The sequence below is a fragment of the Magnolia sinica genome, chromosome 4 (assembly GCF_029962835.1).
Source record: "Magnolia sinica isolate HGM2019 chromosome 4, MsV1, whole genome shotgun sequence".
NCBI classification, from domain to species: Eukaryota; Viridiplantae; Streptophyta; class Magnoliopsida; order Magnoliales; family Magnoliaceae; genus Magnolia; species Magnolia sinica.
The window spans coordinates 17,713,935-17,728,790 of NC_080576.1; the positions used below are offsets into that span (position 1 = coordinate 17,713,935).

General features: G+C 39.9%; 1 non-coding gene across 1 annotated transcript; it reads left to right on the forward strand.

The window, feature by feature from the left end:
• The first annotated feature begins 11,759 nt into the window (after nt 1-11,759).
• On the forward strand, nt 11,760-11,866 carry LOC131244795 (small nucleolar RNA R71). Its single transcript, XR_009170570.1, has one exon. It is a non-coding gene; the product is annotated as a small nucleolar RNA R71 (small nucleolar RNA).
• The last annotated feature ends 2,990 nt before the right edge of the window (nt 11,867-14,856 follow it).

Genomic DNA, 14,856 nt, shown 5'->3' on the forward strand with positions numbered 1-14,856 from the left:
ACCAAGTGTATTTTTTTTTTCATATTGGAGTTTTAGTATTTTGTTTCTTTTTAAAAATTACTTCTAACCATGATAAAAATTGTCTTCTATGATTAAATTAGATTATTTTTAGTATATTTTCCTACTTCAAATAGTTTCTAGTACGATTGAACTACAACTCTCGAATAGGGTGAGTTTGATTGTTTAATATTTTCTATGTTCATATTCGATGCAGACTTCACTAAAATATTGTAAGTTTTCTTATTTTCTTATGTAATCAAGATTCATACCACATTGAGGAGATGATGTTTTTCCTCTTTCCATTCCCGCGGCCTTTCTAGGGTCACCATCCCTCAAATCCATTTTCTTAAACTCATCTCTAAATTTACCTCACTCAACATCTACAAACCTATCTTCTCCTCCTTCACAAACCTATCAACAAATCCATTCTCAACATCATCTCAAACCCATTCTCATCACCTTCCCCTTCAACAAAACCCATTCAAAACTATCCACTCATTCACTCTCATAAGCTCATTCACAAAACCCAACGATTTGTAAAAAATGATTTTATATACTTTAGTATAGATTGATCATTAGATTGTTGCAATTGAAAATTTTTATATAAGGTTTGATAATAATTAAGAGGCAACAATTTACTGTCCATTTTCAACTTCATTTTAGCCCAATTATTAATCTTTTCTATTCCCTTCCTTTCATAGGTCAATTGGTGTTGTTGCCACCAAACGAGCACACCCTTTGAGTTTTGCGGCCACAGACCTTAATTTCTTTCCATTCTTCAAAGCTTTCCAGATAAAGAAAGCTGCTAGGGATTTTATGTAGTCCACATAATCAATGGGATTTAAGTTGCCTCTAGGATCCAAAACATCGACCTGGATGGTGTGATCTGATCCTTCAATAGCTTGGGCTAGGTATTCCATCCGATAAGTTGCCTTTGTTGTCCTGTTGGAGCTGTAGCAGAAGTTGAGTCTTGATTGACTCCATTAGCTCTCTCCAAATCACCCTCATCACTTCATGAGCCTTGAATTACTGCAGCAAAGGGGAGGAGGCACCCCTGTCCTCGTCCGACCCAGAAGAATAATAGCTTAACTTTACAAAAATTAGTAGTTATTTTGAGTTAGTTAGGACAACTACCATGTATATTGAAGATAATCAAAACTCCTGCTTGATTTGTCTGCTTTTTTTTTTCTTTACGTTTAGAGTATCTAGTAATACATGTAAATCCATACTGTAAGATATAACTGGCCATGGCATTTTGAATTCAATATGAATGTATGGATTGTTTTGGAATTTTCTTATCGTCTTGTGAATGCTTGTATGAATAATTATCTTACTGCGTCCATATTAGCGTTATTAGCACTCTAAACCACCAGAATACCTTAAAACTTTCAATTATTCCTTCCCTGTTAAAATTTATGAAACCAAAGCGTGATTTGCCCATAATTTACTAATCATAGGATTAAAATGGTAATGTTGAGAGGAACCTTAAGTTCTTGGAAACCTTTCTAAGATAGTCGTTTGATCGTAGGCACTGTGGGAGACTCACCACCCACTAAAATATTATAAATGAGAAACTTGAACTTTTAAATAGATGTTGATATCTTCCAAATGTTAAGAATAATCGGACTACGGAATTACGGAACTATAGATTTACGAAGTATTTGCGGCCTAACCCAATTCTCAATCCTGGGCGACTACCAATGGACTCACTGCTTTGACCGAGCAGAGGACCTGGATCCACCAGGACGAATAAGGGATACGATGAGTCTTCTACCCTGGTCAGGTAGATGATCGACGTATCGGGTTCAAGCCCACTACAACCATCTCTCCATATTAGTCTAATATTGAAAACAGATATTTTTACTCTAGATAGAGAGAAATCGTCGTTATGAATCCAAATCTTTAAAAATAAATAGATAATTAAATAAATTGTACTAAACCATCAGGATGAAAAAGTTTTAAGGGGGGTATACTAAAATGAGTCAAACTAGTATAGATAGTATACACCCTACCATGTATATAAACTTGAAATCAATAAAACTTAGGCAAATAAAATAATAAAATCTTTGCTTATTACCCTTAGGCAATTTCGGGGACGAAATTGTTTTAAGGGGGATAGATTGTAACATCCTGGATTTTCACTATTTTGGATTTCCAAAAAATCCTTGAAATTTTTTTTTTATTAATTAACTTATAACATCACTTAATGACCATTAGCACTCAATGATAGTTTAAACACAGGTGGAACCAGTAACGAACTACACCAGTCCGTTTAATCAACCGTGGGAAGCCAACGAATCCGCCCGATCATTTGAACATCAAGTTTAGCCCCATAATTCACTCACATTGGACCCAAAGATCTAACCGAAGTCAAGCCAAATGGCCTGTTTACACTTAATGACAACCCGTGTGGGTCACCCAGCGACCAAGGAGGGTCAGAAAAAAATCTAAAAATTTAGGGAACTGAAGATCTCACTGGGCTTGTGGTCCATCGTAGACCACGGACCCAGTGGACACCCAGAATTGGAATATGACACTTGCCAAATGCACCCCACCAATGCCAGAATTGGAATCTGGAACTAGTAAATAAAACTGGAATTTCAGGCATTTCAGCAGTTGGATTTCTTCCAAATTTAAGGTAAAGGTCTAATGTGTTTGTCTACGCCCGCTCACAAAATCTGGGTCCCGATCGTGGCACGGTGACCATTGATCGCAAATCAAACCCGTACGACCAAACCCTATATCCGATCGTCTCCAAATTTTGCATGGCCCTTCATCGGATCATGGAGCACCTGCCCTATAAGTTTTAGGGCCAGAGGGCCACCAGAACCGCTCCAATCCATGAAATGGGCCCCATAGGACCATTTAAAGATCGGAACCGTTTACTTAAATCCCATATTCGTTCATCCATTTGTTCCCAAATTTTATATGACCTCTCATCGGGTCATGAGGCACCTACCCACCAAATTTGGTGGCCGGGGGGGTGTTGGGCCCGCCCCAAAGCCAATGAATAGTCCTAGAGGGCCATTATGGGAATTCATTAAAACTTAAGGCTAGATGGCCCAAATCTAACCGACCCTTCACTAACTAATCAAGGCAAGCGTGACTAAATTAAAGATCTAACCGGGGCAGAGTCAGATAAGGCTCGGATCTTGAATAATAGACCAAATCAACCCCGTTACTCTTTTAGCCTAAAACCGACGGCTCAGAGTAATCATGACTAAATCTCCACTTTCACTAGTTATAAAGAGGTGTACACTCCCCAAGTATAGGGTTGTGATGTAGTAATAAACTCGGTAAGACCGAAGTCGAATCTCAAGGGACTGATACCTGTACGTTATCTGAAACTAAGTAGAACTAGAACTAGACTAAGATATAATCTAAATCAAATAGAATTTAAGGAATAATTGTGGAATAATTATCTAAAACTTAAACAATTCAGGGAAGGGAAACTGGGGATTCAGAGGATCCACTTGTAGAGATCAGGGAGATCTTATGCCATCACCATGAAAATTAAACTGAACTTCTTTTAATATAGTTTTAAAGAGATGAAAGGTATATGAATTAGAATGGATTCCATCATCAAACCATGCCTAGGAGGCAAAGCAACCAACAGAATTAAACTAATTACCAACCACTCAACAATGCATGAAGGTTAGGAAGGATACCGTCATCCAACCATGCCCCTGAGACGATGGTGAACAACAGGGCTTCCTGACGTCATAAACATCAAAAGGAGGGAGAAATACTCAAAGCCATTACAGATCTATTGTAATTTCAGTCACAACAAACCATTAAAACAAACTGAAAGTATTCCTCTTAATTGAACTAAAATCAACATCAATCAGTCTAGCATAAATCAAAGGCATAGAGTCAGTCCCATCACGCCACAAGCTTCCCCTCTTAGCCCCAGCTAAGAGGTTTAGCCGATCACGGGCATGATTAGACTAAATTCAAAATAAAAAGAAAAAGAAAAGAACAAGAGAAAAACCAGATATCTCTCTCTCTGCTCACGTGCAGCCACACCTTCCACGTCGAGCCCATGTCCAGCTCCACGTCCCTCGCTTTCCTTTCCTCACATTCCTTCTCTCTCTTTCTTATAGGCTGAAACAGCCGGCTAAGAGTTCTCATGCACAAGAGAACGTGTTGGAGTCGGTATGAAACGGCTTTCGCAGCAACAGCCGCATAACTCCTTTACGCAGCTAAACTCGGGGACTCAAAGCTCTTGATTTCCTTGCACTTCGTCCGTGAAATCAACGTCTCCTGGGACGTTTCTGGCTGATCTTTACGATGGACGGTCCAGATCTGCCATATGATCAATGCCCATGATCATATAATCGACAAAACAGCGTCGGTTTCGGACATTGAAACCAACTTGCGCACGCTGTTATGCTGTGGAGCTCGGTGGGGTCCATGGTGAACGTTGCGTGAGACATCCACTTCGTTCATCAGCTTCCTTGAGAAATTTCGGTAGGATGGACGGTGATTGGACATCTTTTGATGCGGCCCACCTGGCTCATCATGTAACATAGTTCTGCCGTCCATTCGTTTTTTCACCTTCTGTCCGCCATGTTTCAAACCAAGATCAACTAGATCTTGGTTTAAACCCTCCTATAATTCGAATGGACGGTTCTGATTGACTCTATGGACAATGAGTGGGGTCCACAACGATCAACCGGAGCCTTTGTTGCGAAACAGAGCCCGCGAATTCACGCCGTGGAAGTCGGTGGACCCATGATTGACGTCGGTTGAGAAATCCACACCGATCATTGAACTATACTCGAAAAACCAAATGGAAATGGCTAGCTTTAAACTAGATTCGGTGTGGCCCACGTCGTTTTCTGTTCTGCCGTCCATCCTGGGTTTGAAAGGTGATCTGCCTGTCTGTACGTACATGGTACCAAAAGGAAAGCTAGGCGACGGTTTTGGCCACCCTGCGGAGCATATGGACGGCTCTGATTGTCGAAATATGTGATGGATGAAGCCCACTAGCAAAGAACGGACGGACAACATCCGTCCGCTGTCTTGGTGCAGGAGACGGGTCGGGTCAGCCTGGTTTTGACCGGGCTGCCCGACGGTGCACGTCCAGTGCATGTGTGTTATGCACATGCACCATGTAAATTGGGTCTTTTCTTGATGTATATGAGAAATCCACACCATCCATCTTGTTCCCCATTTCATTTGAACCATGGGGACCGAAGTTGAAGAGTATCCGGACAGCGGGTGGGCCCCAAATCAGGGTTTTATGGACTGATCTATCAGTTTAGCCACTTCCATGAGGATCCAATGGCTAAAATTTGACGTGTACGGTTAGTTTTTGGTCCTCGAGCCATGTATAAAGTTTTGAGTCGAACAGATGATGGAAACCCAGTGATCTTGCATTCTGGCTGACTTTTAGGCCGCTTGAGCTTCAGTTTCTCGATTTTCGCGGATCCCTGGCATGTAATTCCATCGATCTTGGTCCCCTGGAGTCCGTCCCTTGCCTTTAGTGTCATCAGAGCATTAAATCCATGCTTTAAGCTCTCTTTTCAGTCCACGCTCGTAAATACACTCTGCATCACAAACATGATTAAAGCGGGCCGTTAAATGGTATCATGTTCGTAAATCCAAGCAATAACTGGGGTCTAATATGCAATATTTGACCCTCAACACAACCCCCAACCAGCATCTTGCTCGTCCTAAGCAAAGTATGCGAAAGATAAGTTGAAAATTACAGAATAATTTTTATAAACTTGAGTGATTTTTGAAAATAATCCAGAAATAGAAGTCTACGATTCATGATTGTTGGCATTACTTTCTCCTGAAATCAAGCTCACGGTAAACTTCATAATCAAGTTCAAATATTAATCCATTAATTAGAACAATTCTAAACATCGAGTTCCATGGGTGTATAGTGTAATCACGACTTACCATCATTAAGAGATCCAATTATCAATTCCTATGATACATTGATGATCAACTAAGCATTCAAAACAACCAAAAACCTAAACCAGAAATTGCCTTACAATTCTCTTTTTTATTTTATTTTATTTTATTTTTTATTCTTCCAGCTTTTGATTTTTCCATCGAGGGGAAAGGGAATCGCATCCACACCTATAAGGAGCAAACTTATGTTGAAGATCGTACACCCAACTCTTCCTGATGACACTGTTTTTTTTTTACTGGGTATTCTTTTTCTTTTTTTCATTCATTTTTTTTTGTTTTTGTTTTTGTATTGAACAAGATGGACAATTCCCCAGGTTGGTTCCTTCCATGCTTAATGATCACCAAGTTACAATTCAATATCGAACTGAAACCTTAATGTGCAAGCGAGATATGTCCTGAGAATTCATGACTCAATCAATGTTTACAACTTCTAATAATGGATTAACATTTCAAACTTAGCTGTGAAATCTAACAGATAACTGAATCCAAGAGTTATAAATTACCAACATCATGTATTTTGCACTTCCAAGTGTCCCAGATGGCCATCAAAATCACTTTGAATTCATATGAAATTCCAGAAAAATTTAGAATTTTCACAATTTTAGCTCAAAACTAAGAAAACACTGACTAGAAAACCTAATCTCCCACCCCCAACCTAAAATCTACATTGTCCTCAATGTAAAAGAAATAAGCATGCAATGCACATGGGACAAAATATAAGAGGAGTGATGGAAAGATAGTACCTGGACGGAAGAATCAAGAGGCTTTCCAAAGATATCTACGTAAGAGCGGGTCAGCACAAGAGAGAAACCGACAGCAGTAAAATAAAAATAACAAAAACACAATCCTACCTATAGCACTTTCGCAGGTGCTCTCGATTGCATTTAGCGTATGCAACAAACCTTTAAACCCCTAGGTTGCCCCTAGTGGACGAGTTGTAGTCTTGTGAGGGTTTGCAGCAATGTTACCCACAAACATTGAACTAACTAACTAGGAAAATGAAACAGAATGAAAAGCTGGGTTGACTCCCAGGAGCGCTAAGTTTACCGTCTATTCTAAAATAACCTAAAGGAAACTATCCTAGTCTTATGAAAACAGGAAACCAACCTATACCTCCATCAGACTAGGAGATCAATTCTGGTAAACAGGATCAGTTAGAGGTATGGACATGTCCTCTGAATCAAATTTCTCGACAAATGGCTTTAACCGATGTCCATTTACTTTAAACTCCTTGTCATTGTCAGGATCTCTTATCTCAATGGCCCCATGAGGATACGCAGTGACCACAATGTAAGGGCCAGTCCAACGAGATCGAAGCTTACTTGGAAAGAGATGTAATCGAGAATTATACAAAAGGACTTTCTGACCAGGTGTGAATAATTTCCGTAGAATACGTTGGTCATGAAACACCTTCATTCTGTCTTTGTAAATTCTCGAGTTCTCGTATGCATCATTTCGGATTTCCTCAAGTTCATTTAATTGAAGTTTACGTAGCGAGCCAGCATTGTCCAGATTGAAATTTAGATTTTTGACCACCCAGTACGCTCTATGTTCCAACTCCACAGGCAAGTGACAAGTTTTCCCATAGACAAGTCTAAAGGAAGACGTTCCAATAGAGGTTTTAAAAGCAGTACGGTATGCCCATAAGGCATCGGTCAATCGGATTGACCAATCCTTACGATTAGGGTTAACTGTTTTCTCTAGGATATGTTTGATCTCCCTATTGGAAATCTCAGCTTATCCACTTGTCTGTGGATGGTATGGGGTGCTCTCCTTATGAGAGATACCGTATTTCTTCATTAAGCTCTCGAATGGTTTATTACAAAAGTGTGAGCCTCCATCACTAATGATGGCTCGAGGCGTCCCGAACCGCGAAAGGATGTTCTCTTTTAAGAATTTAATGACTATGCGATGGTCATTATTTCGGCACGGAATTGCTTCGACCCATTTAGTGACATAATCTACGGTGAGTAAAATATATAAAATTTCAAATGATTGGGGGAATGGTCTCATGAAATCGATGCCCCAGCAGTCAAATACTTCTATGATAAGGATGGGATTTAAAGGCATCATATTTCGATGGGATAATGCTCCCAATTTTTGACAACGCTCACAAGCCTTGCAAAACTCATGAGTGTCCCTGAACATAGTGGGCCAATAAAAGTCACACTGTAAAATCTTGGTCGTGGTCTTTTTAACAGAAAAGTGACCACCACAGGCCTGTGAGTGACAGAAGGAGATGACACTCTGGTGCTCATCATCTGGCACACATCTCCTCAAGATTTAGTCTGGGCAATATTTAAATAAATATGGATCGTCCCAGAAAAAGTTACGTACCTTGGTAAAGAATTTCTTCTTATCTTGTGCAGTCCAATGCGTCGGTATGGAACCTGTGGCAAGATAATTGGCAATATCAGCGAACCGAGGCGAATGGGAGACTTTGAACAGTTGTTTATCAGGGAACATGTCATTGATATGGGTCGCATCAGGGGAATCAGAGGTATTAAGGCGAGACAGATGATCGGCCACTACGTTCTTTACTCCCTTTTTATCTTTAATTTTCAAATCAAATTCTTGGAGTAGAAGGATCCATCGTATCAGGCGGGGCTTAGAATCATTCTTAGAAAGAAGATACTTAAGTGCCGCATGATCTATGTAGATAATGATCTTAGATCCGATCAAGTAGGACCTAAATTTATCCAAAGCGAACACTATGGCTAGGAGTTCTTTTTCCGTAGTCGAGTAATTCACTTAGGCAGAATTTAAAGTTCTACTTGCGTAATGAATGACATAAGGCCTCTTATCTTTTCTCTGGCCTAGAACCACTCCAAGAGCATAATCAGAAGCGTCGCACATAAGCTCAAAAGGAAGGCTCCAATTGGGTGGTTGCATGATAGGTGTAGTGATTAACATGCCCTTAAGCTTGGTGAAAGCTTCCTGGCATTACTCAATCCACTCGTATGGTGCATCCTTTTGCAGAAAATTATATAAGGGACGAGAGAGGAGACTAAAGTCCTTTATAAATCGTCTATAAAACTCTGCATATCCTAAGAAGGATCGCACATCTCTGATGTTCTTGGGTGGAGGTAGGTTAGAGATAAGATCAATTTTTGCCTTATCCACCTCGATTCCTTTGGACGAGATAATATGTCCAAAGACAATTTCCTTATGAACCATGAAATGGTACTTCTCCCAATTAAGTACCAAGTCTTCTCTTCACATCTTTTCAGCACACATTTAAGACTCTCTAAGCACTCACTGAAAGATGAACCAAAAATAGAGAAATCGTCCATGAAGACCTCTAGATATTTTCCCAACATATCAGAAAAGATACTCATCATACATCGCTGAAAGGTGGCAGGGGCATTACATAATCCGAATGGCATCCTTTTGTAGGCAAAGGTGCCGTAAGGACATGTAAATGTAGTCTTTTCCTGGTCCTCAGGGGCGATTTCAATCTGATTGTAGCGCGAATACCTGTCAAGAAAACAGTAATAGGAATGACTAGCTAGCCTTTTCAGGATTTGATCAATGAAGGGCAAAGGAAAGTGGTCCTTCCTCGTGACGATATTCAGCTTTCTGTAGTTAATGCACATTCTCCAACTAGTGGTAACTCTAGTTGACACAAGTTCATTATTAGCATTGGCTACGATGGTGATCCCGGACTTTTTAGGAACCACCTGAGTTGGACTCACCCATTGACTATCGGATATGGGGTATATGATTCTCACATCTAATAGTTTAAGAACCTCGGCCTTAACCACTTCCCTCATATTTGGATTTAGTCTACGTTGTGATTGTCGAGCGGTCTTAGCATTATCCTCAAGATAAATGCAGTAAGTACAAATCGAGGGGTTGATTCCCTTGAGGTCTGCTATCGTCCATTCAAAAGCTCCCTTATGCTCAATGAGAGTAGATATAAACATATTCTCCTGTTCTTTCTCCAGGTGAGCAGAGATCACCACCGGGTATGTCTCATCTTGACCTAAATAGACATATTTTAAATCAGAGGGCAAAGGTTTTAGGTCAAGCTTTGGTGGCTTGAGGTTAGACGGTAGAGGCACTACATCAGTTTGGGGCAACTCTTCAAATTGTGGCCTCCACCGGTTAACTTCAAGTACCGGTGCAGTATCAAGCAAGGCACACGTCTCCCTAATCATGTCATCATTAAAATCATGGGAGTGGGCCAGACACGTCTCTAGAGGGTCAGAGGATAAGGTCAGAGGTGTTGTATCTTCTACTAAAGAGTCAATCATGTTAATGTTGTGAAAATCGTCATCATCCTCTAAGTTTCTGCCGTTATTGAAAAAGATGTTTGACTCCAATGTCATATTCCCAAAAGACATAGTCATGACACCATTCCTGCAATTGATAATTGCATTTGAAGTGGCAAGGAATGGGCGACCAAGAATGACGGGGATCTGAGTGCTCATGTTATTGATGGGTCCGGTGTCCAGGATGATAAAATCTACAGGGTAGTAAAATCTATCAACTTGGACCAACACATCCTCAATTATCCCTCTTGGTACATGAACAGAGTGATCAACAAGTTGTAGTGTGGTTAGGGTGGGTTTTAATTCACCCAAACCTAACTGTTTGTATACCGAGTAGGGAATTAGATTGACGCTCGCTCCTAAGTCAAGAAGTGCATGATCAATTCGATGGTCCCCGATTACACATGATATGGTTGGGCTATCGGGATCCTTGAATTTTTATGGCATGTCTTGCTTGAGGATGGCACTCACTTTCTCGGTCAAGAAAATCTTCTTTTGAATACTCTGCCGTCGTTTGGTCGTGCATAAGTCTTTCAGAAATTTGGCATATGAAGGTATCTGTTTTACGACATCAAGTAGAGGAATGTTGACTTCACTTGTTTCAACACCTCTAGGATATCTTGAGAGTTAGAGAGAGGTTTTGGTGCGACCAACCGTTGGGGAAATGGAGCAACTGGCTTTTCTAGAAGTTCCGGTTCTAATTTTTGTGGGGCCTCACTAGATCCATTATTATTGTCCTCTTCTGGTTCTTAAGGCTTTTCGAGCCTAACCGGAAGAGTTTTATCAATGATCTTCCCACTCCTAAGAGTGGTGATGGATTTAGCGTGCCCCATTTGATTTGAAGAGTTGAAATCACTTGTCTCGTATTGCGGTTTAGGATTGGGGAGCGGTTGTGCAAGAAGCATCCCCTTTTCTATAACCGTCATACGTGAATCCATCTTTTGCATAAAGTCTCGCATTGCATGGGTCAGCTCTTGCATGGAATTTTGAACCGATTCTTCTTAAGGTTTCCCCTGATTTGGATTTTGATTAAAGAAACTTTGAGGGGTAGCAGTTTGTCCATTTCTCCAACTAAAGTTTGGATGATTTTTCCAACCAAGATTGTACGTATTAGAGGTTGGTCCATTGAAAGGTCTTTGATAATTATTTACGGCATTAGATTGTTCATTCAACACTTCTTGAAAGGCAGGTATTGTAGGGCAATTTTCAGTTGTATGAATGTTGCAATCACAGATGCTGCAAACACTTTCATTAACCTTATCCTTCTTTCTTTCCATGGCCTCAACTTTCCTTATGAGCGTAGTCACTTTACACTTGAGATCATCCTCTTCTTTCAAGAGATACAATCCACCTTTCTCCTTTAATTGAGTCGGCCTAGACGTGGTGTTCGACTTCGGGTAATAGTCCCATGATTGTGTTTTTTCAGCAAGACTATCGAGGTAATCCCATACCTCGTCAACATTTTTATTAATGAATTCTCCATTACACATTGTCTCGACCATTTGGCGCATGGAAGATGTCAGTCCATCATAGAAAAAATTTGTAATGCGCCACGTTTCAAAACCGTGTTGTGGGCATGAACTGACCAAATCCTTGAACCTTTCCCAACATTGGTAAAATGTTTCATCCTCCTTTTGGGTGAAGTTTATGATTGCTTTTCTAAGGGTAATTGTTTTATGATGTGGAAAGAATTTCTTTATAAATTCCCTTTGCATATCATTCCATGTGCCAATGGATCTAGGACGCAGTGAATGTAACCACGTCTTAGCCTTCTCTTTTAAGGAAAAAGGAAAGAGTCTCAGCCTGACTGTGTCCTCAGACACATTTTGAAAATATAAAGTGGCTCTGATCTCATCAAACTCTTTCAAATGTAGATATGGTTCTTCAGATTCAAGCCCATGGAACTTAGGAAGGAGTTGGATAACCCCTGGCTTGATGTCCATATGTCCTGTATTTTCAGGAAAAATCATGCATGAGGGCATACTCACCCCCGCTGGTTGTAAATAATCTCGTAAAGTACGTGGCGGGGGTGCTTGATACACCTCATTCTCATCCTGAATGTCCTCCACCCTAGGTTGGGGTAGAAGAGGTTGGTTTTTAGCCATCACTTCAATTAACTCAGGGGATTTCGAGTGGTGTCTAGTCCTGCGATGGATAGTTAACCCCTCAACCAATCCTCCTTCAGTCAGGAGACGTCGAGTGTTGTCACGGGCCCACTTGGGCATGGAACACTCACAATCCTTAATCAAATTTGAAACCTAATCCTAAGAAAGGAAAAGAAAATCTAGAAAGAAAGAGAGGGTTGGAAAGAAGTTACCAAATTGGAAGCCCTAAGTAAAAAACCTGCAAAATAAGACAAAATAAGTTAGATTCTAAAAAAAGAGAAGAAAAATCCTTAAAAGAAAGATAGCAGTAAATTGATTTCTAAAAGAAGGAATTTATAAAAGAAAGTGAAAATTTCTAAAATAAATTAAGAAAGTTCTAATCTAGAAGGTAAATTACTAAAAGAGAACTGACAAATAGAAAGTAGAGAGAAAGCTTACCGAATTAGAAATTTCTACCTTAAAAGCCTACACAATAGGAAAGTTAGTTTCTAAAAAAAAATAACAATAAAAATAAAAATAAATAAATAAAAAATAAATTTCCAAAAATAAATTAGGAAACAAAATTAGATTTTAAAAAAGCCAGAATTAGAAAGTTTCTAAAATAGAAATAAAGGAAAGATGAGTTAGTTTCTGAAAATTAGAAAGAATTTCTAAAAAGGAAAATAACTAACCTAGTTTCTAAAAGAGGAAAGTTTCTAAAAAAAAAAACTATTTCCTAAAATTAGGAAAATACTAGAATTAGAAAATTTCTAAAATTTAAACCCTAACTTTAAAAGTAGAAAAAGTAGAGAAATTAGGAAGGAATTACCAATTTAGAAACTTATGTCAGGATCCTGTAAAACAGGAAAACAGGTTAGTTTCTAGAAATCAGAAAAATCTAGACCTAAAGTTAGAAAAATCTTAATCTTAAACTAATCCTAAAACTAGTTAATTTCAGAAAACATAACCGTCAATCCCCGGCAACGGTGCCAAAAACTTGTTCACTCCCCAAGTATAGGGTTGTGATGTAGTAATAAACTCGGTAAGACCGAGGTCGAATCCCAAGGGACTGATACCTGTACGTTATCTGAAACTAAGTAGAACTAAAACTAGACTAAGATATAATCTAAATCAAATAGAATTTAAGGAATAATTATGGAATAATTATCTAAAACTTAAACAATTCAGGGAAGGAAAACTGGGGATTCAGAGGATCCACTTGTAGAGATTAGGGAGATCTTATGCCATCACCATGAAAATTAAACTGAACTTCTTTTAATATAGTTTTAAAGAAATGAAAGGTATATGAATTAGAATAGATTCCATCATCAAACCATGCCTAGGAGGCAAAGCAACCAACAAAATTAAACTAATTACCAACCACTCAACAATGCATGAAGGTTAGGAAGGATACCGTCATCCAACCATGCCCATGAGACGATGGTGAACAACAGGGCTTCCTGACATCATAAACATCAAAAGGAGGGAGAAATACTCAAAGCCATTACAGATCTATTGTAATTTCAGTCACAACAAACCATTAAAACAAACTGAAAGTATTCCTCTTAATTGAACTAAAATAAACATCAATCAGTCTAGCATAAATCAAAGGCATAGAGTCAGTCCCATCACGCCACAAGCTTCCCCTCTTAGCCCCAGCTAAGAGGTTTAGCCGATCACGGGCATGATTAGACTAAATTCAAAATAAAAAGAAAAAGAAAAGAACAAGAGAAAAACCAGATATCTCTCTCTGCTCACGTGCAGCCACACCTTCCACGTCGAGCCCATGTCCAGCTCCACATCCCTCGCTTTCCTTTCCTCACATTCCTTCTCTCTCTTTCTTATAGGCTAAAACAGCCGGCTGAGAGTTCTCACGCACAAGAGAACGTGTTGGAGTCGGTATGAAACGGCTTTCGCAGCAACAGCCGCGTAACTCCTTTACGCAGCTAAACTCGGGGACTCAAAGCTCTTGATTTCCTTGCACTTCGTCCGTGAAATCAACGTCTCCTGGGACGTTTCTGGCTGATCTTTACGATGGACGGTCCAGATCTGCCATATGATCAATGCCCATGATCATATAATCGACAAAATAGCGTCGGTTTCGGACGTTGAACCCAACTTGCGCATGCTGTTACGCTGTGGAGCTCGGTGGGGTCCATGGTGAACGTTGCGTGAGACATCCACTTCGTTCATCAGCTTCCTTGAGAAATTTCGGTAGGATGGATGGTGATTGGACATCTTTTGATGCGGCCCACCTGGCTCATCATGTAACATAGTTCTGCCATCCATCCGTTTTTTCACCTTCTGTCCGCCATGTTTCAAACCAAGATCAACTAGATCTTGGTTTAAACCCTCCTATAATTCGAATGGACGGTTCTGATTGACTCTATGGACAATGAGTGGGGTCCACAATGATTAACCGGAGCCTCTGTTGCGAAACAAAGCCTGCGAATTCGCGCCGTGGAAGTCGGTGGACCCATGATTGACGTCGGTTGAGAAATCCACACCGATCATTGAACTATACTCGAAAAACCAAATGGAAATGGCTAGCTTTTAACTAGATTCGGTGTGGC